The sequence below is a fragment of the Myodes glareolus genome, chromosome 20, assembly GCF_982192425.1.
Source record: "Myodes glareolus chromosome 20, mMyoGla1.1, whole genome shotgun sequence".
Classification (NCBI taxonomy): domain Eukaryota; kingdom Metazoa; phylum Chordata; class Mammalia; order Rodentia; family Cricetidae; genus Myodes; species Myodes glareolus.
The window spans coordinates 29,606,889-29,632,959 of record NC_142045.1 but is presented as its reverse complement, the minus strand read 5'-3'; the positions used below and the strand labels follow the sequence as shown (position 1 = coordinate 29,632,959).

Genomic DNA, 26,071 nt, shown 5'->3' with positions numbered 1-26,071 from the left:
TAAGCATATTTGAAAACCATAAAAGCCTATAGGTGATCTCCCAGACCTCATTTGTAGTTGCCTATATAAGAGCAGTAGACATGGCAAGAGTGTGACTGTCCTTTGATGTGCACAGTTAAACTACCAAGCTGAGTTGGTGGGAGTTCAGCACAGAAGACTGTGACTCCTGATTCATTTTCTCCATTTCTTTGCTCTCCTCCTACCCAAGTGGAAGCCTTAATCGTCTCCTACTTTGATTTTTAAGGGGCTATAAGTCTCATAGTTTACAGTACAACCCTGTGTTGTTGCTGGGGCGAGTCCTTTAGAAACACAGATTAGGTGTTGCTGGATTTTAAAATACAAAGCAAAACAGTTGAAGTCAGGTTTCTTTTTTTTCTCAGAAGAGTATCTAAGATCCTTAACCATGAGTCAAGCTGCCCCCATCTTCCCTGACTCTCTTTATCCCCTTAGCATAAATGTTATTATACTAACACAAAAATACATCTTATACTCATGTAGATTTAATTTGATATTTGATATAAGTGGAACTAAATAATAATGCCTTTTGGATCTCAGTGGTCCTCTTCATATCTTTGATTTTAAAATATGCCTGTTGCATATAGCATATAATTGAATCGTATTTTAACCCCTCTATCAATCTCTGCCTTTTATTTAGTGTTTAGTACATTTACTGATGTCATTTCAGATCAAGTAAAATTTACACCTGCCACTTTGCTACTTATTTATATATGTGATATTTTTGTGATTCTATTAATCCATTGAGACATATTCTATTGAATGAATATTTTCAAATATATAATCTTTCAAATTATTTATGTACTTATTGTATTCAAGTGTTTGTGTGCATGTGTATCTGAGCAAAACATGTGTGTTTGGTTCACAAGGAGGCCAGGAGAAGGCATCAGATTCTCTGGAACTGGATGATTGGTTATGAACCACATTTAGGTGCTGGGAATCAAACCTAGGTCCTCTGGAAGAGTAGCTAGTGTTCTTTACCTCTGAACTGTAACTCCAGCCCCTTAAATAAAAAAATGGTAACTGCTTATTATTTCTCTTATTATATTTTAGTTATTTTCATAGTGACCACACTGAGGACTACATTCTCATTTTAAAATAAAACAAAACAGTTCTTGGTATCATGCTAACTTAATATCAATTGTAGAGTCCTCAAAATTATCCCAGTACAACTATTTAATCTTTTTACCCCATGGTGTTGTTATGTCATAAACATTTTACCTTTATAAATTGATACAATTATTACTGCTTTATTCTGTTGCATTATGAGTCAGATAGACAAAAAGCCTTACAAATGGAAATGAATTTGTATCATATTTGCTATTTATCTTTGTATCTGGCAACCTCTGTCAGCACTCCTGATTCCTTCATGTGGGCCGCAGTTAATGTCTGACCTTTAACTTGATCCTGGCAGACTACGGATACTGTAGTTTAGGATATAGTAACTGGTAGCCATTTCTCTCTCTATCTCTTTTATATTTGGAAAAAATAGTTGAGCTAGATATAAAATTTTGAGTTGGTTCTGTTGTAATATTCAACAGCTTCAATGTCATCGCACACCGTCTGGTCCCTAGTGTATACAATGATAACTCATATTTTACTATTAGGATCTGCCATGTGTGGTGAATCGTGTTCTCCTTGTGTGTTCAAGATTCTCTTTGTTAGCGTTTTACACTTTAACCATGACACGTGTGAACAGTGAGGCTTTTCTGGTTGTCTCCTTTTGCTTCATTATAGACTTCTCAGACATGCAGGGCAAGAATGGCCATTACTTAGGGAAAACTGCAGCCATTGCCTCTTCAAATATTATTGCGCCTTTTCCCTCTGCCGGTTACCTTTCAAACTCCTGGTGTGTGTGTGTGTGTGTGTGTGTGTGTGTGTGTGTGTGTGTGTGTGCGCGCGCGCGTGCTGATAGCTTGTGGGTCATTGGACCTTCTTCATTCCTTTCCTCTTCTAGCTTTCACTCGATCGGGGAGAAATGATGGGGAATAGGATGAGGAAGATGCCCCAGAGCTCACAGAGGGGGCTCTGAAGCCAGCTGCTTCTCTACTTAAGTGTTTCTCAGATTGGTACAAGCCTTTGACAGTTTTTCAGATTCCTAAAATTATCTACTCTAATCATTTCTGTCATTGCTTTTCTTGACTTTATGAGGAAAACATTCCAGAAATGTTTCTACGCTAGATGCTTATTTAAAACAAAGCCTCTTCTCATTGTCTCTCTCAACAAAGAGATCATGGTCATCTATTGAGAGTTATACATTAATTTTTGAGCTATTCTCTGAGATATTTGTTAGGAACTGAAAATGATGGTGGACATTAGACTGGCCTTTATGTAGTATAAAACCAGCTATCAAATACATTAGTTAATTTTGTAGTTACCAATGTGCATCATCAGCAACATTCAGAGACATTGAATATGAGCGTTGTTAAGAAATTGGTATGAAGAAAATATTTAGCACAATAAAAACCCAATTCTTATTTGAAATATCATTAACAATCTTTGGAATTGCCAAGTGTTTTGGCATATGAGTATTTTAGATATAAGAAGAAATGTCACAAGGGAAGAAGTGGCATCATCGTGTGGTTAGATACATATGTTAGTGGTGCATATAATATATACTGTATGGTAATAAGAGACATTGAAAAATACTTTTGGCAAGATTTGGGATAAATAATTTTCTGTTAATCTGACAGTTACATGAGCTTAGATTATTGGAACTATCGAAGAGTCTGGAGTTTTTTGTTTGTTTGTTTGCTTGTTTGAGACAGGTTTTCTCTGCAGCTTTGGGACATGTCCTGGAACTAGCTCTTGTAGACTAGACTTGCCTCAAGCTCACAGAGATCCACCTGCCTCTGCCCCCCGCCCCGAGTGCTGGGATTAAAGGTGTGCACCACCACCGCCCAGCTGAACAGCCTGTTTTTAATCCTAGGACCTATCATGTAGTTACCAACAATAACTAACGAAATAAAGAACACCAGCTTCTCTGGAATCTTGGAGAAAATGAGAGTAGAAAATTAGTTCGGAGAATGTCTTTGACATTAATCATGGGGGGAAAGCAGCTCATTTTGGTGGAGAATGTAGAAAAAAACAAAATGAGAATAAATTTGCATACTGATTAGTCACGAAGATACCACATACAATTCATGATAAATTTATACTCCTGCCGTCAGCAGTCGGCTCCATGATTGTGTATAGTATATTGCTACCAGCGTTCTTAGAGGAAGAAAATACATCCAACCAAAGGTCCCACAGAAAGAAGCACCAGCAGTTTCTAAATACTAAAATGAACTTGGAGAAGAATGTCCATATAAGTTTACTTACGATGTGCATGATTGCTATGGCATCATAGCAAATGTGGATGAAGGAAACACTTGGTTGAAAAAGTCATTAAAACGTGAAATAGCTTAACACTTATAAAAATGTTGATAGCTCATTTTTCTCATAAAATAAATAAATAAAACGAGCCAAAAATTATAGTCTCCTATAAATAATTTCACATGAGAACAACATTTATTTATAGCTTTACAAGAATGACAGTAGTAAATTAGCATATTTGAAATCAAACTCAATCAGATCTGGTTACATATAAAGGAAAATGGTAATTTTGATTCATGAAAATTGTTCAATTGCACTACCTTGTAAAAATGAATTGTACAAACATTTGGCAGAGTTGGCCTGTGAACAACTAAAAGATGATTAAGGATTTTTTAATACTCTTGAAAAATATTTCAGCCTAATTTCTTAGGGATGTTTGTGATAATTATTAACTAAAGTCAGAGACTGTGAGAACATGGAAAGACAAATTTTTGTCATAGATTAAATGTGTTCCCTTAAGAAAGATTTTTTTCAGTTATTTGATGGCAAGGAATATAAAATTAATAGGAAGCTTATGTACAAAATTTGATGTTTTGTATAGCAATGGTCCTAATCCTGTAATGTCAAAATCACAGGGGTACGGGTGCAGAAGGGGAAACAGGTGTGTTTGTAGGTGGGTACATGTGCACATGAGTGTAGGCGCTCACAGAAGCCAAAGTGGGTATTGGATCTTCTGGAGCTGGGATGACAGCCCCTGGGAGTCATACAACATGGCTGTGTGTATCTCAGTATGCTAGATATGAACAAAAACTAGCTATGGGGCCCACGGTTAAACTTAAATCATCCGGCTTGGTGGCAAGTTCCTTTGCCTGCTGAGCCATCTCTCCTACCCTTGGGGTTTTTACACGTGGCACCTTGTAAGCAGGTTTTTCCACAGCATGCCAAAATCATTTCGCTGGAGGTCTTTGAACATAAACACAACTCTGCATAATGTCACGGCACGGTACATCATTCTGGTGTTTTGTTTTATATGGCTTCACGTGTAGATGTGGCTGTTGGGTCCCTTCTTTTAGACTGAACCAAGGCTTTCTTCCTTGGAATCTCTCAAAACTCTCTTCTTTCCTTTATCATCTTCTCCCTCACTCCATTCCTCCTTCCTTTCCCCTCTTCTTTTCTCTTCCCCTCCCTTTCTTCCCTTCCATTCATCTTTTCTTCCCTTCGTCCTTCCCCTTCCTTTCTCCCTTTCTTCTTTCCCTCCCTCTCTCATTCCTTCCTTTTCTCCCTCTATCATCCATCCCTCCTTCCTCGCTTTTTCTCTTTCCCCTCTCTCCTTTCTTCTTTTTGTTCTTGTTCTTTTTCTGGCATTGGAGATCTAATTCAGTTCATTCTAGACAAAGACTGTACTACTGAGCTCTTTGTCTATTTGTGTGTGATTCCCTAACCATTTCTCTGTGTCTCTGTGACCCCCGACTCCCTTTTCTTCCCGATGCTGGGTGGAATGCCTCTGTTCTTCTCTGTAATGGTGCTCAGCAGTCCTAGCCTTGGCCACTACAATGATATCATCATCACTATCAGCAGCGGTAGCAGCAGCATGCAGCATCACTTCTTGGATCCATTTGTAAAATTTCTCTAGAGACACCTGCAAAGTACCAGTATCTGTCATCATTACCTATTCTGTCTGTCTTTTATAGAGGATTTTAATTGCTTCGGCCTTGACCTAAGACTAAGTGGAAGTTTGCAATGTGTCTTCTGTGATGAGAGATTATGTATTAAATTTTGCTTCTCTGAAACCCTCTCTCTCCTCACTCTGGTGCCTACAACTTGAGGGAGAACATGTGGTAGTAGCTGTAAAGTCTTTCCTTTATGACATACATTTGTGTCTGTCATAATAAGATGTGATTTATCTGAATATCGGCTACCCTTCCCACTCTCACTACCCCCTTTAAATTATAGTCTGCTAAAAACCAGCCTGCATTCAAACCTCTTGTTCATTTTTTATGGATCATAGGACAGTTATCTGATTTTTGTCTCTACATAAATATGGCTTTTGTAATTTATATTCTGCCTTCCTATTGAAAGAACCCTGAATCATGGCATCTCGCGTAAAGTCTATTGAGTTTATCAGTCTCTTCGTATTAATTTTGGGCTAGCTATACAAAATTGCAATTCCACTCCTGCCTACAATCTGTAAAGATACCGGCACTTTAAAAGGCTGTTGTGAACACTAAGTTCGATAAAGTGGTAAGCGAGTACACTCCGAAGCAAGTAAATATTCTACAGACATCTGTCAACATTATGATGCATCTTAAAGAGTTTTTGCCTTTCAGATGTGCAAAAGTGAATTCCCACTCAGCAGAACCTGCAAATAGAATTTTGAGTGTGGGCCTTCTCTCCATCCTGGATTACATAACCTCCTCCTATCCGGGCAGGTTGGGCAGCTGCAGTGACCCCCATGGGAAACAACACGATGCCCCCATAGTTAGGCAGCTGAGAATTATAGCAGTGGACACGATCAAGGACGTTTTGATTTATGCTAGTTTCAATGTGCAAGGGATTTGGGGACTTATAGAAAGTACAGAACACTTGTGTTGAGAATTTTAAATGAGCTTTTTGTTTCCTTCTGAGAACAACCCATGGTGCCTCAAAGATCATATAAACCTTCTTAGTTTTCTTGTGTATCTCTTCTTCATTTTCCATTTTTTCCCTTGTCCCTAATCCCTTAGCTCTTTGTTCATTCAGTATGGATTTATTGAGCTCTGGCGTTTTGCCAGGTTCTGTTTAGGTCATGGAGATCATGTGGTGACCCATGAGTCTTCTGTCTTTGTGCAACCATATTTTAGAAAGACTGCCTTACCCTTGTTCTAGTCGCTCAACAGAGGTCACTGGCATGAGGACCCTGTACATGCTCTGACCTTTTCTTCAAGGCTTTCCTCCACCTTTCCCTCCTCCTCTTCCTCCTCTTCTTTTTGGTTTTTCAATACAGGGCTTCTCTGTGTAGCCCTGGCTAGCCTGGCACTCAGTCTGTAGACCAGGCTGATCAACAACTCCAAGATCCCCTTGCTTGCAGAGTGCTGATATTAAAGGCGTGAGCCACAACTCCCAGCCCCAAACTTCATTTTCAATCTCTACTACAGGTAATCCTTCCCATAGTCTGCCTATCTTCCTTCCTTCTGTCCTTCCTTTTGTCCTTCTTTCCTTCCTTCTGTCCTTCCTTTTGTCCTTCTTTCCTTCCTTCTGTCCTTTTCTTTTTCTTTCCTTTTCTTTTCTTTTCTTTTCTTTCTTTCTTTCTTTCTTTCTTTCTTTCTTTCTTTCTTTCTTTCTTCTACTTGGCTAACTCAGTGTTTTAATTTTATTTCTTGTTTGGTTGAGATAAGGTCTCTTTATGTCATGCTGTAGTTCTGGCTGCCTTTTATATCAAGTAGTTGCAGTAGCACAGTTTTGTGGGTTTTTTTTTTTAAAAAAAGTCCCTTGATGAGTCCCCTAGTTCTTTTTCATTATTTAGTGATTATCTACTTGTTTATTTATTTGAGACAGGGTCTGTCTACATAGCCATGGAATTCAGAAAGACAAAATGTTAACCCTTAAGTTTTTTTCTCTTCTTCATTGCTCGCCCCCTCCTCTCTCTCTCTCTCTCTCTCTCTCTCTCTCTCTCTCTCTCTCTCTCTCTGTGTGTGTGTGTGTGTGTGTGTGTGTGTTTGTGAGAGAGAGAGAGAGAGAGAGAGAGAGAGAGAGAGAGAGAGAATGAGAGAGTCCATAGTCTGCCTGCCTAGTGCCCACCCCATTTTGTGGTTAGGAGATATCTACTTAGTTATTTCCTATGTCTGGGCTCTGGGCCACCCTGCCTGAATAAAGCCTCTTCTTGGTATGTCAGGGAAAGGAGCTTTAGCAACACCAGACTCAGCAGAGCAGAACTCGTACCAAGTGTGGAGGTCATTTTCAACCCACAGGATGGCGGTAGTTCTCCTGAGTGCTGGGATTACAGACATGGGCCAGCACATCCACTTTGTGCAGAGCTGACAGGATGGAGACCAGGGCTTCAGGCACCCTAGGCCAGGGCCCAGCACTGCCTTCCCTTGTTAATCTGTTTTATTCCAAATCAATTATATTCATATTTATATTTATTTGTCTTACTTTTATTATTTATTTATCTATTCATTTATTTATTTCAGTCAGGGTCTCTCTATATAGCACTAGAAATCACTACCTAGATCCGGCTAGCTTCCTGCTCTCAGAAATAAGCCTGTCTCTGCTGTGATTAACAGTGTGCACTGTGACAGCTGGATTCCATTTACTTACTTACATCAGCTTTTACAGGTAGAGTCTTTCTGTATATTCCTGGCTGTCATGGAGATCTCTGTGTAGACTGATCTGGCCTGGAACTCACAGATATCTGAAACTAGGACTACCTAGAAAGCGTCTGATATCCTTCCTGGAGTTAAAGAAATAAAAGGACGCGGATCATAGTGATGCACACCTTTAATCCAGCCCTGGAAACGGGAGGCAGAGGCAGGTAGAGCTCTAAGTGCAAAGTCTGCCCGGCCTACAGAAGGAGTTCTAGGAAAATCAATTACTTTTATGTTTATATTTATTTTTATTATTTATCTACTCTTGCTTTTGCCATTTATTATCTATCTATCTATCTATCTATCTATCTATCTATCTATCTATCTATCTATCTATCCATCCATCCATCTAGGCTACACAGAACCACAAAGAAATAAAACCAAGAACAGCCACAACAATTTTCCATCTCCCATACGGTCATGAGTTTGGAGAAACTGGGTCCTCATATACTGCTAGAGAAACGTAAAATGGAGCTGGGTGCATGACTTTAATCCCAGCACTCAGGAGCCAGAGGCAGGCAGATCTCTGTGAGTTTGAGGCCAGCCTGGTCTACAAGAGCTAGTTCCAGGAAAGGCTCCAAAGCTACAAAAAACAAACAAACAAACAAAAAACAAAACAAAACAAAACAAAGACGAGAGAGAGAGAGAGAGAGAGAAATGTAAAATGTAACAACCTTTCAATTTTGTGATATATATCAAGAGCCTTAAAATGTCTAGCCTATTCTATTTAAGCCCTAGCAATTTATCAGAAGGAAATAATTGATATTTTCTATGGGATTAGAAACAAATTATATAGCTGTCATAGGATATCGACAACACAAATTAATTTAGGCCTATGCAAATATTCAAGGCCAGCAAAGTCATGTTAAAAATACTGATTGCTGGTCTATTAAAAAAGAAGAAAAAACATTATAGATCATATTAATCAGAGTTCCCAAACAGGGGCCCTGAGATGGTCTAGTGGTTACGAGTTTGTGTTGCTTCTGCAGAGGACCGGAATTGGATTCACAACACTTAAATCAGGCAGTTCAAAATTGCCTGTAACTCCAGTTCTGGGATACCTGATGCTGCTCCAAGCCCACACCATTTACGCCTCATCTCCCACCCTGACAGAGGGGTGTCTTGTCGTGACCAAGACAGAGCAGCAACTGTGGTGTCCACCCGGGCATGGTTCTTCATGTGCCCGTGTGCACGCTAGACAAACATTCTACTATTGAGACACACCTTCAGCCTAGGAATTTTAGTTTGGATGGATTACATGGACACAAAAACAGTAAATTAGAAATAAGATTTCTTTTGTTTACCTGTATACCATGTGTGTGCAGTACCCATGAAAGCCAGAAGAGGGCATTAGATTCCTTGGGTTTAGAGTTGGAGAAGGTTATGATCAGCCAAGTAGGTTCTAGAAACTGGATCTGGGTCCCCTGCAAGAGCAACCAATTGCTCTTATCTGTTGAACTGTCTCTCCGGCCCTGGAAATGTCATTTTTGTCCCCTTCCAACCCTTTGATTCTTTCCTCACGAGGATCTGAGGACAAGTGAAAGTCGGCATCACCTTTTCCTTCCCATAGCCAAGGTTTTCAACACAGGTTTACTTTACACCCAAGGTTGATTGCGATCTGTTTGTCATCAGAAGGTCGTTCAGTCCTTGATGCAAACAGTTTTCCAGCATCAGATAAGAACACAGCTCTGTGACCTGTGGACAAAGCGCTGGGATAAGCGTATAGAACTGTGACGGAGGGGTAGGAGCAGAAGTCAAGGCAGGAGGGTCCTGCTTTGATGAGCTTCCTCCAGCCCTTGGAGCACAGTAAACGCTTCCCCTACCCTAGGGACCCCACTTCTGGTTTCTTAAGAACAGTGGCTCTCCTGTCAAATTTCCCACAGAGTTTAAAACAATAAACTGTGCAGTCATTTGGTAGCTGTTATAAGGACGGTGGATAGTTGAAGTGAGTAACAACCTAGAGAAATGTGTGTATGACACATACATCCATACATGTGTGTATGTGTATGTCCATACTTGCAAATGAGCTAAGAGTTGATATTTTCCTACTGAACTCAGTACTTGGTAGTTTTCAGTCCTCCAGCAAGTACCATCCTCCTTCTGTGTCCGGGTATAGGACAATACTTCAGCTTTCCTGTATGCTTACTCAAGTGCTTTATCTTAAACAAAACTAAAAACTTGAGTGTAGTGTTAGTCCTTCAGTATGCTTGGAATTCTATTCTATAAAAGGATTACTTTGTCTAAAAGAATATATTCATATTTCACTGTGAAGTATATGTGAGGCAGATACATACTTAAGAATGTGTTTCAAAGGACTGGAGAGATGGCTCAGTGGTTAAGAGCACTGACTGATCTTCCAGAGGTCCTGAGTTCAATTCTCAGCAACCACATGGTGGCTCACAACCATCTGTAATTTGATCTGGCTCCCTCTTCTGGCATGCAGACTGAACATTGCGTAATAATAAATAAATAAATATTTTTTTTAAAAAAAAGAATGCTTCAAACTGGTTTTATTTCTCCAGCACATATTATGATAGCAAATATTTCTTGCTAGTTTTACTGGAAAAAATGCAAACAAACCTCAAGACTCTTTTAACTTAAGTTGGATGATACCAAACTAAAACTTGAAACTACTTAAAAAACATGAAAGTTGCCCTCACCTTGATTTTGTTAGACTTATTTTAGAAATATGTTTCCCTTCACTTGGCTAAACAAGAAAAAAAAACATTGAAAGCATCCAAAGCATTATGTTTTTATATTTCTTGCCTAAACCAAGCCTTAAAATGGCCACTGCCAGAACTAAAATTGAGTGTTTCTTATAACATCATATCCGACCCTATGAATACTGTTGTTGTTTTTAAAGAGACCTTCCCAAGCATCATTAGTGTCCCCCAAAGGGATAAGGTGGGTAATCAAAGCTAAAGCAGTTATTAGTGAAGCATCCAGAAGGCAAGAGGACATCCAAGCTTCATCCAGCGGATACTGAAAGAGTTGGGCAATGCTTCCAATGAACTCCATCAGCACAATGACGGGCTTTCATTCCTGCCTAGTTAATTAAGAGGCACACAGTAAGACACCATGAATCTGACCTTTCATCTTGCAAGAAGAAGACAAACTGTATCCATCAATCAAAACAAACTGCAAAGCAAACTTTGTTCGGAGACCCTCTACGGCGATGAGTCATGACGACTTCATATTGTTTTCTCCAAACAAGGTTGATTGTGTGTCTCCTGGCTTTGGCATATGTGGAGTCCACATCCTATTTCATGTCATTCGTCTTTCCCATTTTAACCTCAGAGCCAGCCAACTGGTCCCCAGCTACTCGTGTTCCGCCCTGGAGGAGCCATGGCAACCTCAGATTGCCAGGGTTGGAAAGAAACTGGAAGGCCATCTGACCCAGCCTCTTATTCTGCAGATAAGAACACTGAGGTCCAGGAAGTGAAAAGACGCCACTCTGCCTCCCCAGCCCCTCAACACACAGTTACATAAACATTTTCTTTACACTCGGCCTCCTGATTCATCGATGGATGTGTCTTCCCATTAAACTTATTGTTTAACATGAAAAGAATAGTCTAGTGAAAAGCACCATCCTGCTTCTCTCAGTGTTTGGTAAATGTGCAAGGAACCAGTTGTGTAAATGTTTAATTACGGCAAAGAGTGTGCAATAATACCCATAATATCTTCTTGCAGTGAGTGGCAGGTATTTTTTGGAAGCTGTGCACTGCCTTTTGCCAATATAAAATCAAATAGTAGGTGACCCTTACTATTGAAGGAAAGAGATAACCCAGGTTTCTTTTCTTGTAGGGATAACTTGGGGGTTTTGTTGTTGTTTTGCTTTTGTAATTAGTATATAATTGTTTCTGTATGATGTTTCTCAGAAATATATTGCAAATGAACATTATTTTTTAATAAAGTATTTATTAGGTATACAGGAATCTGCCTGCATGTATGTCTACAGGCCAAAAGAAGGCTCCAGATCTCATTATAGATGGTTGTGAGTCACCATTTGGTTGCTGGGAACTGAACTCAGACTCTCTGGAAGAGCAGTAAGTGCTCTTAACCTCTGAGCCATCTCTCCAGCCTGCAATGAACTTTTAACAACTCTAATGCTTGGTATCTCTAGTCAGTTCAGTATGGTCATTTAATAGGCTGGGAATGATATGCAAAGCAAATTTATATAATGATATTTAATAATGTATTTATTTTAGGTAGAGAAATTTTACTTCCTTTACAAGTGAGAATGCTACAAATCAAAATTCCATTTTGTTATGAAATTTGATCCCTCAGCACCTGGTAACTGCTGATGTAGCCAGGCCTCTGAGGAGGATCACCTCAGATGAAGCCTGCCTTCCTTTGGCCTCAGCCCTGGAATTATCATTGAGAAACTAGCCTGACTCCATTTTAAGACTAGGAACTGTTTTGAGACCCTAGCTAAGTTCAGTTTCTGTTTACTGTAAAGCTCAAATTTTTGTTTCTTAGAGTTGGGCTGCACCTAGTCTGTAACCATGGAATGTTCTATAACAAATGTTCCAAGATTTCCTTAACTGCTTGGTCTTGCTCCTATAATCACGCTTGCTTATAAAATCCTCCACCTTGTGGTTTTGCCCTATAAAAGAGGTGTGAGAAATTGGCTCAGGGCTGCTCCCTTGAACCCCATCTTAGGGGGAGACAGCTGCCAGACCGGCTGAGCTGTGCGCAGAAGAAAGCTTGCGTCAATTCAGCCATAACTTGTGGTCCTTGCTCCTGTGGGATTAACACCCTCAACAGGGACACGTGGCAGTGTGTGCTAGCACCGTAAGATCTCAAGGCCACGAACTTGCTCTGAGACTCTAGAGCTCACATGAAAAGATAAAAATAAAAGCTAAAGTGGGCAATGAGGCCCCAGGGAGAAAAAGGTGTTACAGAAGGAAAGGGAAATTAATAATAAAGCCTTCTACAGCCTGTAGTTGGTGACTAACCTGGAGAGTAGGTGAAGGGGCGAGGTCGATCTATAATTAAAGATCAGTCAAACTAGCTTAATACAAAAGATACAGCTTTAATAAACAGAAGGAAAACTTACACCAGAGTCCCAACGGTCCATCCAGAACACAGGAGCCAAGCGAGAGAGGGCGGGGAAGCGCACCCGCCAGGTATATAGGTAAATTTTTGCTTTAGGGCAACACGCCCCACGGACAGAATGTGATTGGCTGAACCCCCCTATCAAGTAGGCAGGGGCATGGAGGAAAGAGACCCCACTAGGCAGGTATAGTAGTGGATGCCACGGCCAAGTGCAATGTGGAAGACCCAGCTTGACTTCATTTCCCAGCCACAGTTCAGCATGACTGTCCCAGACACTAGGGTTTTACACTCCAAGCTGAAAATAATAGAGGATGGGCTTGGGCGACTTCAGCAGTAAAGTCTGTAGTTCTGCAGACAGCCGTGTGGCAGTCCAGTCTGAGGAGAGAGAGGACCCCAGACACACGCCACCACCCTTTCAGCTTACCCTTCCCACAGTTTGGTGTTGAGGCCTCAGATAACGGAAATGAAGGGGTGGAAATTTGGTTTGTGTTAAAATTGCAGTCTTAGCCAGGCCGTGGTGGTGCACACCTTTAATCCCAGCATTCGGGAGGCAGAAGCAGGCAGATTTCTGTGAGTTCGAGACCAGCCTAGTCTATAAGAGTTAGTTCCAGGACAGCTAAGACTGTTACACAGAGAAACCCTGTCTCAAAAAGACAAAATAAATAAATAGATAGATAGACAGAAAGACAGATAGATAAAATTACAATCTGTGATTATCCTCTGTTTAGGTCAAGAAAACGGAGGCCAGAGGGAACAGAAAACATTAGGCTTCAGTGTAGATTCTGAAGGGAGAGCCTTGTTCTTCTAGGTGGGAAAACCTGTTCTTTTAAGAGTATAGGACAGGAGTTTTCTCTTCTAGAATATTCTTGAAGGGAAAGAAATAGAGAAGGATAAAGGCTGAGGCCCTAATACTACACTGGTAGTCATCATCAAACTTTTAAGGGACTTTGAGATCTGAATGCAACCAGGCCCTCGGCTTTACTCACCAAATGTCCCCAAGAAATTCTAATTCTGGGAGTAAAGATTGAATTTGGTGACCATGACAACGGCAGCTGCTCATGAAAATGCCTTTTCGTACATTTTCTCTTTAAAGTTGATGATATTTCATGTCCCATATATTTTTGGGTCTAGAACATAGAAACGAGTCAATGTTTGCTGTGTCATTTTTACTGAAAACTTTAATGGTCGAAGTTTAATGGTCAGAGATGCCTGACTGCATCTCTGTGCGATGTACGTTTTCCTTTCATCTGGAATGCTGTCCGGGTGCGTATGGAGAAAGCGATGACTACATAACCACGGTGCCACGCAGCAGACAGGGCAGCAGACAGGTGTCGAGTGGCCGCGGGGTGAGGACGTGTGCGCTAGTGTCCTCGAGAGAAGCCAGCACACCCCCAAAGGAAGGAAACAATGGAAGAGCCTGGAAGCTTGCTGCTGGGAAGCTTGTCAGAGATAGTTGCTGAGTGTGATGAGTCTGTGTACCTGAACTGAAGGGGAAATTGGTGTAGGCTGAGGATCCCTAACCTAGAAACCTAAAGTCCCAAATGCACCCAAATCTGAAATACGGGGGCACTGACGTAACACAAATGGAAAAGGCCACATCATAAAACATCTGTTTCTTGTGAAGATTATTAGAAGCATTGTATCAGGCTACCCGTACATTAAAAAAAAAAGTATGCATACCTTATGTATGTATAAAAGTGCACACGAAACATAAATGAATTATGTGGTTAAGTTAGGGTCTCAACCCGAGATATTCATTTTGTACATGAAAATATTCCAAAATTATAAAACATCAAAAGTCTTTCTTTTTCTAAATACTTTGGGTGGTGGACACCTCAAGGGTGGAGGGGGCTGAAGGCTAGAGATGTGAGGGGATTGAAAGTCACCGGTGTGGGCGAGAGGCAGTGAGCAAAGGGAAGGCAGACCCTGTACTTAGGACTGTTTAACTGTCCGCTAGGATGGTTAGGGTCAGACCTGTTCTAAAGCACATTTTCCTTTAGCAGTCATTAATGCTAGGTGTCAGAGTGCTCCGGTATTCTGTGCTAGCCAGCGGACGTTATTATCTCCCTCCATCACAAAGATGTCTGGCATCTTTTCCATGATCCCTACGTGTAGGGGGCTTTCTTAGGATTTTTACACCAAAACATGCACACAGGAACCAGCTGCAATTAATCCGTGAGAGCCCTACTTTATTCTTCCGGTTTTTGTTTGTTTTGCTTAGGTTCTATTGGGTGTGGGGGGGGTGTTCCTTTTATTTGTAAAGTTCTTTGTAAGTCCCGTGACCTACAACCATATTTAGGACTTTCTGGAAGAATATTGAAGTTTTCATTGGGGGAAAAGCCATTTTCAATCTAGTCAAAAAAAAAAAAAAACCTGCTCATGACAACACTCCCTCACGAGCATGGACATGAAAAAGTATTGAAGGATGCGGGCATGAGATCAGCTTGCTAACGCTCCCCGCCATCAGAGGAAAATCAAGCCTTGAAATCAGAGCCACTGCTGGATCGGTTCACACACAGGAAAGCGAACATGTTCTTTGACCTCAAAGCGAATTTCCCACCTTCTGCCCCGCAAGGACTCCCTGCACCCCCTCAAAACAGAAGATGAGAGAAGCGATTGGAACTGTTCTTACAGCAGGCCGTCCAGCTGGACCGGAGCCTATCTTTATCAGAGAGCTCACGTTTCCCCGTCCTTTCAAAAAAAATGCGAGCTAGACAGTGCGTGTTCATGTTCAGGGATAAGGTCATCGGAGTGGGTGAGCCTTGGCTTTGCATTTGTGTGTGGATGAGTCCCGTTTTGAAATAAACTCCCCATCAAGGGACAGAACCCCAAGAGAGGGCCGTCGTTCTGGAAACTGCTTGACCTTTCCCACCCTGCCTTCCAGGTAAAACTTCACCCAAGTCAAGGAGGAGGCTGCTTTTGTTCTCCCAAGTTCAAGGGCATGGTTACCTGGCTTTCAGGGACTTGCTTCTAACCGGAACAAACAGTGCCAGAATCTTAAATGTTCAGAGTAGAGCGCTGTAACTTCGCAGACAACAGTTGGAGTGCTCACTCTCCTTAACAAAGGTGTAAAATCGGCATCGGCTTCCATATCCTTGTGTAGAAGATGATGGACACAGTAGATGGTTGGCTTTGTGTAAGCGGTGTCTTGGGTGGGCGCGGCGGGGAAACAGAACCAACAGGGTGTGCACAGATAGAGAAACGTTCTCTAGGGAATTAGCTCTCAAGATTGTGGAAACAATCTAAAATCTAAGACAATGAAAAACAATGAGGATGAACCAGCAGGCTGGGGAGGTGAGAGAATCAGCCTTTTGGTGGTGTCTAGGGCAGCCTGGCTTCTTGCCGGGCTATGTTGGTCTTTTGTTATAGTTAGGCCTCAAGTAACAGAGGAACCGCCCCACCCCACCACCACTGCCGCAATAGGGAGGCCATTCTCCATTATTCCAGCCACTGACTGAAATGTTGATATCCGCCCTCTAAAAATACCTTCGTAGAAACATACAGAACCAATGTTTGACCACAAATATGAACTGAATCAATACACAAAATTAATTGTGGCATGGACGGTGCTGCCCACAGTACTGCTTGCTGTACCCCACACATGGATAAATGCAACCCAACTGGACAAATCGCAAAGAGAAATTGATGTCTCTTCCTCCCACTTAACAAGGTGCTCATTTTATTTTAAACAAAGATAGATGGATGTTATTTGTCCCTCTGAAAAGTCTACATAGAGGGTATCTCAGACAAATTTTAATCTGATTCATTAGGTTTGGAAGGCTCCCACAGATTGTCGTGTAAAAGCAGGGGCTGGAGAGATGGCACCAGCTGTTCTAGAGGACACGGGTGTGACTCCCAGCACTCACGTGGTGGCTCACAGTCATTGCAGTTCCCGTGGCAGGAATCTGAGGCCATCTCTTCTGGCCACCGAGGGCACTGCACACACATGCAAGCAAAACACCCAAACACGTACAATTTTATTTAAATTTGCATAAAAAGACCAGTGAGCAAAGACTTACCCGTTAAAATGGATGATTCCAGAAAGCCAAAGCCTTTTTCTGCTGTCTCCCACCGCCTGCCACTAAAACATGCAATTTTCTTCTTTTATTTCTACACCTGTGATTCAGGCAGAAAAGTCAATGTAGCCTAATTGGTGACTTAGAATAGGGGCAATCTTCATTCAGAATAATTTCCTGTTAATTGTCGGTAAAACCAAGAGGCTTCCGGATTGTACCCCCCACATTTGAATTACCCTCAATAAAAATCAAAGACAATTATTTCATATAATAGTAAAAATGCTCTTTTTTTTTGCAAACAAGACTCCAGGATTAGTCTCTTTTATACTAATCTTGCAAGTATGTTCATTGCTTTTACTGTACTGGTTTAGCACTTTAAAAAAGCATCCAATATTAACTAGTATAACAAAAATATTTATATATATTCTATATACTTATATTTATAAAATAAATATAAATACATTATATCATATTACGTTTGGTTTTTTATATAAACTTAGTTCATTCAAATATTTCCCCCATTGAAGGCTTATAAACCCAGGCATTTAAATTGGATCTTTCCAATATGATAAAGGAGAAATGGGCATATTGTCAATTTGATGTCAGAATAAACCCCTACAGTTATAATGGTACATAGAAGCTTGCTTTATTCCCTTGGAGCAAAGGTTAAAAATAAAAGTGAAAAAAGAAGGAACCCTATTATTGTGGTGCCACCTTTGGGGAACACTGGGGGGTAAATTGCCCAGAAAACACGCTGCTTGGTGAACACCCACAAATGGCTCCCCACAGCTTTCTGAATCCACACTGCAGTTACAACCCAGATGCTGCTGAACGGCTCTTAATGACGGGCTGCTTCTCTTTCCCATCCTCTGCTCCTTTCATCGCTGATTTATATCAATTGCCCCCCAAAACACTGCGGTCTGTGGGCAGTGGGTAAAACGGTAATGGAGTCACATGCTGGCTGCTTAATGGTACAATGGCTTGAAAGTTTAAGGCCTCTAATGGCTTCGGGTCATGTTCAGAAGTTTATGGACAATGCCAGACATTTGACGACTGAATCATGCCACATTTGTCAAGCCTCGTTCTGGGGGCAGAAGCTACCGGAAGCCTCCCATTCATCTAAGCCAGTCGTAGAAATTCAGGCCAGAGGAACGGGAACTGTGTTTTCGAAAGGAGCAGATAACCTCACCAGTTGGCTGCCTGCTTTTATTTTTAGCGTGTTTATCAGAGACAAACTGTCCTGCAGAACTGGTCCCCTTTCTTAGCTGACAGCCTGTATCTTCATGAGCTGCTTTGTTAGGTGAGAGGCTGTGGTCTGAGGTCTGGTCGGGCATTATTGTTTGGGACTTTTCTTGTGGGTTGCAGGGTGATTGACTATGCTATGGGGGTGAGAAGCTTCCAGCAAGAAAAGTAGCACTGGAACCCCTCTCTTGCTCTCATACTTGAATTCGGTCTGACTAATTCACATGACTCCTGCCACAGCATCCCTCAGACATCTCTGTCCGGCCGAGACCTCATATAGTACAGCATGAGAGGTCCCAAAATGGCCACACAGAGAATGACTTTTACTTTGTCTTTCTTTCTTCTTTTATTTCTGTATGTTTCGAGGCTGCCTGTGATTTCTCTGCCTTCTCTTTTTTCAAAGGGCTTGTGTCACTGGGTCCTGTGTCTCCCATAAGATGTTTGGCAGATGAAAGAAAGCTGTCTGCGACACCAGAAGGACCCACGGCTTCAACTGGCCGCTTACTCGTTCTCTCTGCTTTTCATGCTCCATATGAAAAGGCGGCACGTGCCGAAAGGGCGGCACGAACATGCTATCCCTGTGGCTGGTACACTGCCTAACTCTTTTTCTTCATGATTTAATGAAAGCACCTGAATTCAAGCCCTGCAAGACCTAAGAGAAAGCTATGTGGTAGATTTGGGGCACACCACACAAAGTTTTCCTTTCCTTTTTTTTTTTGCCTTTTTTAGTTACTTTTTATTATATGTGCATGAGTGGTTTGCGTGCATGTATGTGTGTGTATCACTTGCCTGGAGTGATGCAGAGGCCAGAAACAGGTGTTAGATTTCCTAAAATGAGATTACAGGTGACTGTGAACTGCCATTTTGGGAGCTGGGAACCCAACCTAAACCTATAAGAGCAGCCAGTGCTCTTAGCTGCGGAGCCATCTTCCCAGCCCTTCCCTTTACTTCCTATTGCTTCCTAACTGTGTGGGCAGGGTGGCGGCTGTTAGAAGGGGAAGAGAATTGGTCTTTCCTTGGTGTTCATAAAGGGTTGGTGTCAGGAACACCTATGTGTACAAAGTCTGCAGATGTTCAAGTCTCTTACATAAAACAACATGGTGTCTGCTTAGTCATGATGCCTGTTCTTTCTCTGATTCACATCATCTGTGAGCTTCTCACAGTACGAAAATGTGGGAATGACATATATGTAATTGTTAGATGATATTATTCAGAGAGACAGATGATAAGACAAACTGTATATTGCAAGTATTTCCTTGAACAGTTTCGATCTGTTTTTGTATGACTCCATGGCTGCAGAACCTGCAGATACAGAGAACTGACTCTGTGAAGTTAGCCTGTTTCTTTGGGTGAGCTCAGGGTATATCTGAAGATGTAACAGACTCAAGATGAGGCAGAGTGTGCTAGACTGAACACAGGCCAGTTCTGAGGATGCCTGTTGCCAGTGTTGGGAGTGTCAGGAGAGGTAACAGAAGGCAGGGACCGCAGATGAGGCTTAAAGAGAAAATTGAGGCTTGAGTTCAGGCTTGAAGGAGGTTAAGTCTGCAGATGGGGGCACCAGCGGTATCCCCATCACAGCACAGATGTGTACAACGGTGCATGGGAACAAAACCAACGCATCTGCTCACCCACATGGTACATGAGAGAGGATTGGAAACGAGCCTCAGACTCAGCACGAGGACCTGTATTTAAAAGATATTAAATGCCCAGATTCAGACTTTCTCCATTAGATCAGAAGACACTGGGTGTTAGGGCAGCAGCTTTTCCCAGGTACTATCAATTGGAGATAGAGCTGATGATTGCAGACAGGGTAGCGCTGAATTAGCATGGTTTATAAAGATGGGAGAGTTGGAATAAAGAACGAACGACCAAGTAACACAAAGGGATCATCAAAAGGACTTTGAGGGGAAAGAGACACCATGGCCGTATGACAGCATTCATGCTGGGACTTTTCCAAGGCAAACCCTGATCTGATGAGGAGGCTGAGAGCAAGCACAAAATGAGACTACCCTAGGTGACTTGCACATGCAAGCACACTGACAACATGTGCAGGTTTGAGATTAGGGTGAGCATGGCGTGACCAATACAGAGAATGAAAGTCGGTAAGGACACGCGGCTTGCACCATTTTAAACCACGAGATGACTATGGATGTCATAGCCCTCCAGAGAGTAACACAAAAGTTGTCTGTCTTGTAGTCTTGTCTTCATTTTTACTTCCCTGTTGACCCCAGACTGGAATATGTAGTTTCTCTTGAGGGAAGCCAAGAAAGGAACGACAGGTGTATCCCAGTATTGCTAGTAAGCTGCTTGGTGAAGCTTTGACTTGCAATCTAGGGCCTGGCTGGGCCGTCAGGAACTCATGGTCTCTTTGGAGGTTTGGCTTGTCATGGAAAGCCTTGCCTATTCCCCATGTAAATGGAGCTGGTTTGTTTCCTAAATTGGTTAGGACAGTCCTAGCTTTTCCAAACAGCAGAGCTAAGCGTGGGTTGTTGAGCTGTTAGCAGTCGGGATTTGCAGGAGGAGGAAGTGTGAAGCAGAAAGGCGAAAGTGTGGGGACCAAGTTATTATCTGTGATGAAGCTGGAGACCGGGGAAGGTGTGCCCTGCCTTACCACTTCCCTTGAGACGTCGCAGAGAAGCAATTAAACCAAAATAGTCTCAGGGCAGTGTAATCATAAAATAATTTCCGTGATTTAAAATGTCATGAAATTTTTATTTGACATTTTAGGTGATGCGTGTTGTCATTTCAAGCCATTAGGAAAAAAAAAGTTCTCTCAATGCTTGTTTAGCATCAGCCAAACACCTAAGCCGTTTGTTATGAGGATAGAACAAAACCAGGCCTTAGTTTGCTATGGGTGGTAGTGGGGTAAGAGGGGGCTTCTCCTTACCCATTCTGGGCCCATTTCTGAGGCTGCTAAAACAAAGGACAGAACAACAACAAAACACACAAATTTCTTTAATACAAATTTTCCATGACTTGAGTGTCCCAGCAAGGATCCGAAGACTCTGTGCAACGATTAGACCTGTGTATGTCTCTGCTAGGTTTGTTGAAGGAGAAACACAGGTGGAGAAAGAATGATGGTTATTGAGACGGAGGTCAGACTGCAAGATCTGTGGGCAGATTCTCCTGGGCTTCTCTGTGTCTTTGGCTCCCTTCCTTTTTCTTTTGTTTTGCAATTTCCAGTATGCCATAAATATTTTTTAAAATTTATATTAGTGGGTGATTTGTCTACACAGATGTATGTGCACCGCAGGTGTGTTCCGTGCCTACAGAGGCCAGAAGACGGTGTCAGGCTTCCTGGAAGAGGAATTGCAGACGGTTGTGAGCTGCCAGGTGGATGCTGGGGGTTTAACACTGGTCTTCTGCCAGAGCAGTGACCCTAACTGCTGAGCCGTCTCTTTAGGCCTCAAGGTCCATACTGTGTAGTCATCTGTACAAAGCCCAGTGATCAGGAAAGGGCATGTCCTCTCGCTCTGTCGTGAACTAGTCCACAGGGAGGCCAAGGCGGTCAAGACCCATGTCAATGCTCGAAAATATTATTATCCAGAGTCAGCTTTAGAGTCTACGGGCCTGTCAGGTAAGCTTTATATGCAAGAGAATCCACCAGATTCCAAAATGAAACAAAACAGAAGCCATGGTAGAAACATTAAAATATATTTCCTACAACTTTTCCAGAACTGAGATATCTGTTCAAAAACCCATAAAACACAATAGCACATGGTGTCTCACTTGAATTTCAGTGATTAAAGGCCATTTGTCCCCAGTTCAATCAGGAGTGTTCCCTAGGTGTACACAGCTATGGCTTAATGTTGGTAGGGATTCTAAGATTTCCAAGTCCAGGTGGAGATAATACATGCTGCATCTGTGCCCCAAGCACACGTGTGTGTGCGCACACACACACACACACACACACACACACAGATACACACACACACACACACACACACACACACACACACAATGTTTTATTAACACCAAGAGCGATTGTCTTCTTGTACAAAGTAAGCTCTGAGAAGTGTTCAGAACGTATAGCTGGGACAACCAAGAAAGAAGCTGTGGTGGAGAGCAAAGTCAGAGATCAGACACGTAATAGCAGCAGAAGGACCGAAGAGACAAGAACCAAAGGGTCTCATGCCCAGGTGTCCCAAGTCCCAGCAGACAGGGAGGGTGTGCAGAATGCTGGTGTTACTTCCGTATTCACACGATGGCAACCTCATGATAGTTGGATCCTTTATGTTTCTACCTGAAGCCAAAGTTTTCTGGTGAGCGTTTAGTAAAGGGTCTGTGAGCCCTTAGTCTCTGGATTCAACCTACCAGGATGAAAAAAGTTACAAAATGTTATATCTGCATCGAACTTTTACAAACCCCCTCTGTTTTCCTTCCCCCAAACAAAGACTTCCACAGCACTTACAGTATATGAAGTTTCAATATAAAGATGATTTAAAGGATGCAAGAGAATATATGTAGATTATCTTCAAATACTATATAATGTTGCCTAGAAGGACTTAGCATCTGTGAATGCTATTAGCCTTAGAGGTCCTAGAATCAACAGTGAGGGATCACTGTACTTTAAAATGTGTTGCTAAATTTAAGCTCCTTTCCTACCTAGAAATGGTCCTTGCCTTGATTTATTGACAGAGCCGCTGAGCGTTGGAGAAACCTTGGGCTGCCTGTAAAAGCTGTACACCCTTTATGGTTCTCTAGAGCAGGATGTGGAAAAGATTGCTTCCAAGTATAAATAGCGAGGGTTTCGGATCGCTCCTACTCCAATATGCAGGCAATGGGTAAAAACCATACAAAGGCTGCTTACCTACAACAATTGTTCTTAATGTGTGTTGATTAATGTTAAGACAGACTGTACATTGATGCTCAACCTACTTTTATATGCTTGGGAACAACGAACACATTTCTGCAAAGGGAGACATGATAGGGAGCTAGAACCTTGGAATGTGAAAGGATGCTCCATACCTGTTACAATGTTCACAACCATGCTGCCTTCGGAAATGATTCCAGTTTATAGACATTTATGAAAGAATGTCATTAAGACCGCCTACCCCTGGAGCCATGTTTTCATAAAGAAAGTTATATCAACTCATCACTTACTTTTTATTTTTTTATTTTTAGCCTGGGGCAGGAAAAAAATGAAAACTATTTTATTAGATTTTATTTTAAGTAGAAAGTTCCATGAAGTATATTTATAAACTGCATTAATATCCAGTTACTACATGGATAAGATCTAAGGAATGTGCTGTAGTTTAGATTGTTTAGGGCATTTTTTTCCTGTTTTTATTTGCTTCTCTTTTTGAAATTACTGTACAAAGTAATGGGTTACATAATGGTATTTTCATATGTAATATGCTTTTGTTGATCCTCTGCCCTCTTCTCCCCCCGTTCGCTGTCCCCTTGTGCCCTTCCACCTACATCCCTCCTCTTTCCAATTCATAGTGTGTGTTCTCTGTTACAGTTGCCTCTTCCTCAGACCCTCCCTCTTCCCCTTCATGTTCCTTTATCTAGTTTCCTGACCTATAAATACAGCCCCTTTTGTGTGTGTGGGTGTGGGTGTGGGATACATAGGGGAGAGAACTTAGTTCATTGTGATCAAATAATTCGGAGGTTTTTAAGATGCCATAGTTCCCCCCCCCCCCCAAACACATTTTTAAAAAGCCACTTTCACATAGGAGTCATGGTTTGAAATCTATCTATCTCTTACAAAAATGGAGCTCACTTGCTTTGGGGGTATGTACGGCCATAGAGTTTGTGGGGTGTGGCTGGTGGGGGTTAGTCAACTTAGGAAGGAACCCGTGCTGCAGAAGGAGAGAAATAGAAGACCTGTGCTGTGCATTCCGGGGTCCGTGACCCCTCCTCCCCCCTCGAACACCGGGGAACATGAAGAGCTTTCAATTCTCCGTTCCTGAGAATTTATAGTTGTGTGCCAGCGAATGCCTGCAAGTGGGGTCTGCCCACGTGTTCTTTCTGAGGGGTGTTTAAATCCCCGGCTGGTCTCCCCGTATCCTGAAGAGCTGCTGCCGCCCTCTGCGTATTCCCACGTTGCTCTGATTCACCGACCCAGGTCTCCTGAAATGCTCTGGGTTGCTGCCATCTCCACTTAGCAAATGAATAATGAATGAAATGTGCGTGAAAGCTAATGGCTGGAGATACAAATCAGAAGCTCCTCGCGACACGGGTATAACGTTCCTTGGTCGTCTCCATGGAAACCGCTGTTTATCGAGACCCACTAGTATTTCAGAAGACTGTGAGGACCAATCGGTTTCCGAAACTTCAGGTCAGCTGTTGAAAATAGATTCAAGGAGCACAGATTGAGACAGAATGGGCACAGGAACACCATCTGCATGCGGTGAGGAGCTGTGTGAGGCATCCTTCAGAATTAAAACAGAAAGCTCATAAATGGCATAGTCAATACTCAGATGTAAGATTTAAACTGAAAACTGAATTTGTATCCTGCCCACCATTCCAGCCCAAACCTGTGACCGAGTGAGCCACACTGTAACGAGTACAGCTTACATATGTTCCAGGTGGCTACCCTGGGATGTAAGGAGGAAGGTTGGCACTGATGTCAGGAGAGCTGAGAACAGCTGGCTGCACAGTGCTGGTACAAAACGGGCACTCCAGCCCCATGCGGGCATCAGTGACACAGCATGGCTAACAGCCTGGGCATGTGGTCACCCTGTGGGTGCCGATGTCAACATAATCCACTGAGCAGCAGGTGGGATAGTGCCTGGTCTACTTCAGCCCTGAGGATGGAATGTTCCAGACACTCAGAGGTGGAGGGGAGAAGCATGAGGGACAGTTGCTTAGCCCCTCTGAGACTGGGAACACCCAAAGAGACACATGCTGGGGGCTGTGCAGGAACTGGAGGATGCTGTGGGTGGCACACCTGGGTATTATTGAAATAAAGGTGGACAGAGACATTGAGACCCGACGGTAAAAGCTCTAGAGCTACTTAGACTTCAGTTATAGATTAGCAAAATAATAGTGTAAGCTTCTGACATTTTCTTAAAACAACAACAAAAAAGTATGTACATAAGTATTCTGCCTGCATGCATGTCTGTATACCCTGTGCATGCCTGGTGCCCTCAGAGACCAGAAGAGCATGTCAGAACCCCTGGTACCAGAGTTAAGAGGATTGCTAGCTGGCATGTCAGTATTTTGAATCAAGCCTGTGTCTCCTGGAAGAGCAACCATTGTTCTTATCCACTGAGCCACCTTCCCAGCCCCAGCCTCTAACCTTTAAGACTGTCTAATTAGACACAATCTGGAATGACAAGGTGAGCCAGAAGGAATCTCTGCAAAGGTGGGCTGTGCTTCAGTTTGGGTAGCCCCTCCAGAGCTCACATTGAGATTTCATTGCCACAGCCCTGTTGCTAGGAAACAGGATCTTTGGGAGGTGATGAGGTCATTGGGTTTCATTGTCAGGAACTGAGTTAATGTTATGGTGGGCGTGGCTGTTACCCAGAGATAGGGAAGCTGGCTCTAAATGCAGTCCTTCCTTGTTCATCCCCACTTCCAGCCGCAACCCCCACTCCTGCTTCTGCTTCCTCCATTGAATGACACAGCAAGGAAGCTTTTGCCAGATGCTCGGTTGGACTTCCCAGCCTCCAGGACCGTGAACCAGATAAACTTCCATTGTCTTTGTGTAGCCAGTCTCAGGTTATCACAGCAGCAGGACAGGGAGGACGGCAGATTCCATGTTATCTCGCCTCCGACAGAATAGATGCTGTGTTTCCTCTCAGCCCTCTTCATCTGTGAGCCTAGGCAGCAACACCCCTGGGCAGCCTTTTCAACACGAAGTGAAAAAATACGTGTAGAAGGAAAGAACATTGCTTTGCTATCTATGTCTCTGAGGTGGCTGACCTGCACCAAGTTGTAGGAATTCCCCGGGCAAAGCAAGGAACAGGGGTGTTCCTTTGGCTTATGGATCAGCAGGCAGGCTCTGGTCTCTTGGAGTCCCCTGAGACTTTCCGGGGATCTTGGCCCGGCTGCAGGCCCCAGAAATGGGAAGATCTGCACACTCTGTGATTGCGGGACAGACTGTTTGCTTTCTGCATACGATGTCACCACTTT

At 42.5% G+C, this 26,071-nt stretch overlaps 1 protein-coding gene and 1 long non-coding RNA gene across 6 annotated transcripts in view; one reads left to right on the top strand and one right to left on the bottom strand.

Moving 5' to 3' along the window:
• Dclk1 (doublecortin like kinase 1) overlaps positions 1-26,071 on the top strand; it is a 299,545-nt gene that overhangs the window by 78,209 nt on the left and 195,265 nt on the right. The gene's annotated exons all lie outside the window — the stretch shown is intronic.
• LOC125393845 (uncharacterized) lies at positions 21,919-26,046 on the bottom strand. Its single transcript, XR_007229982.3, has 3 exons — positions 25,236-26,046; positions 23,819-24,277; positions 21,919-22,299 (listed from the first exon to the last, which is right to left on the bottom strand). It is a non-coding gene; the product is annotated as an uncharacterized LOC125393845 (long non-coding RNA).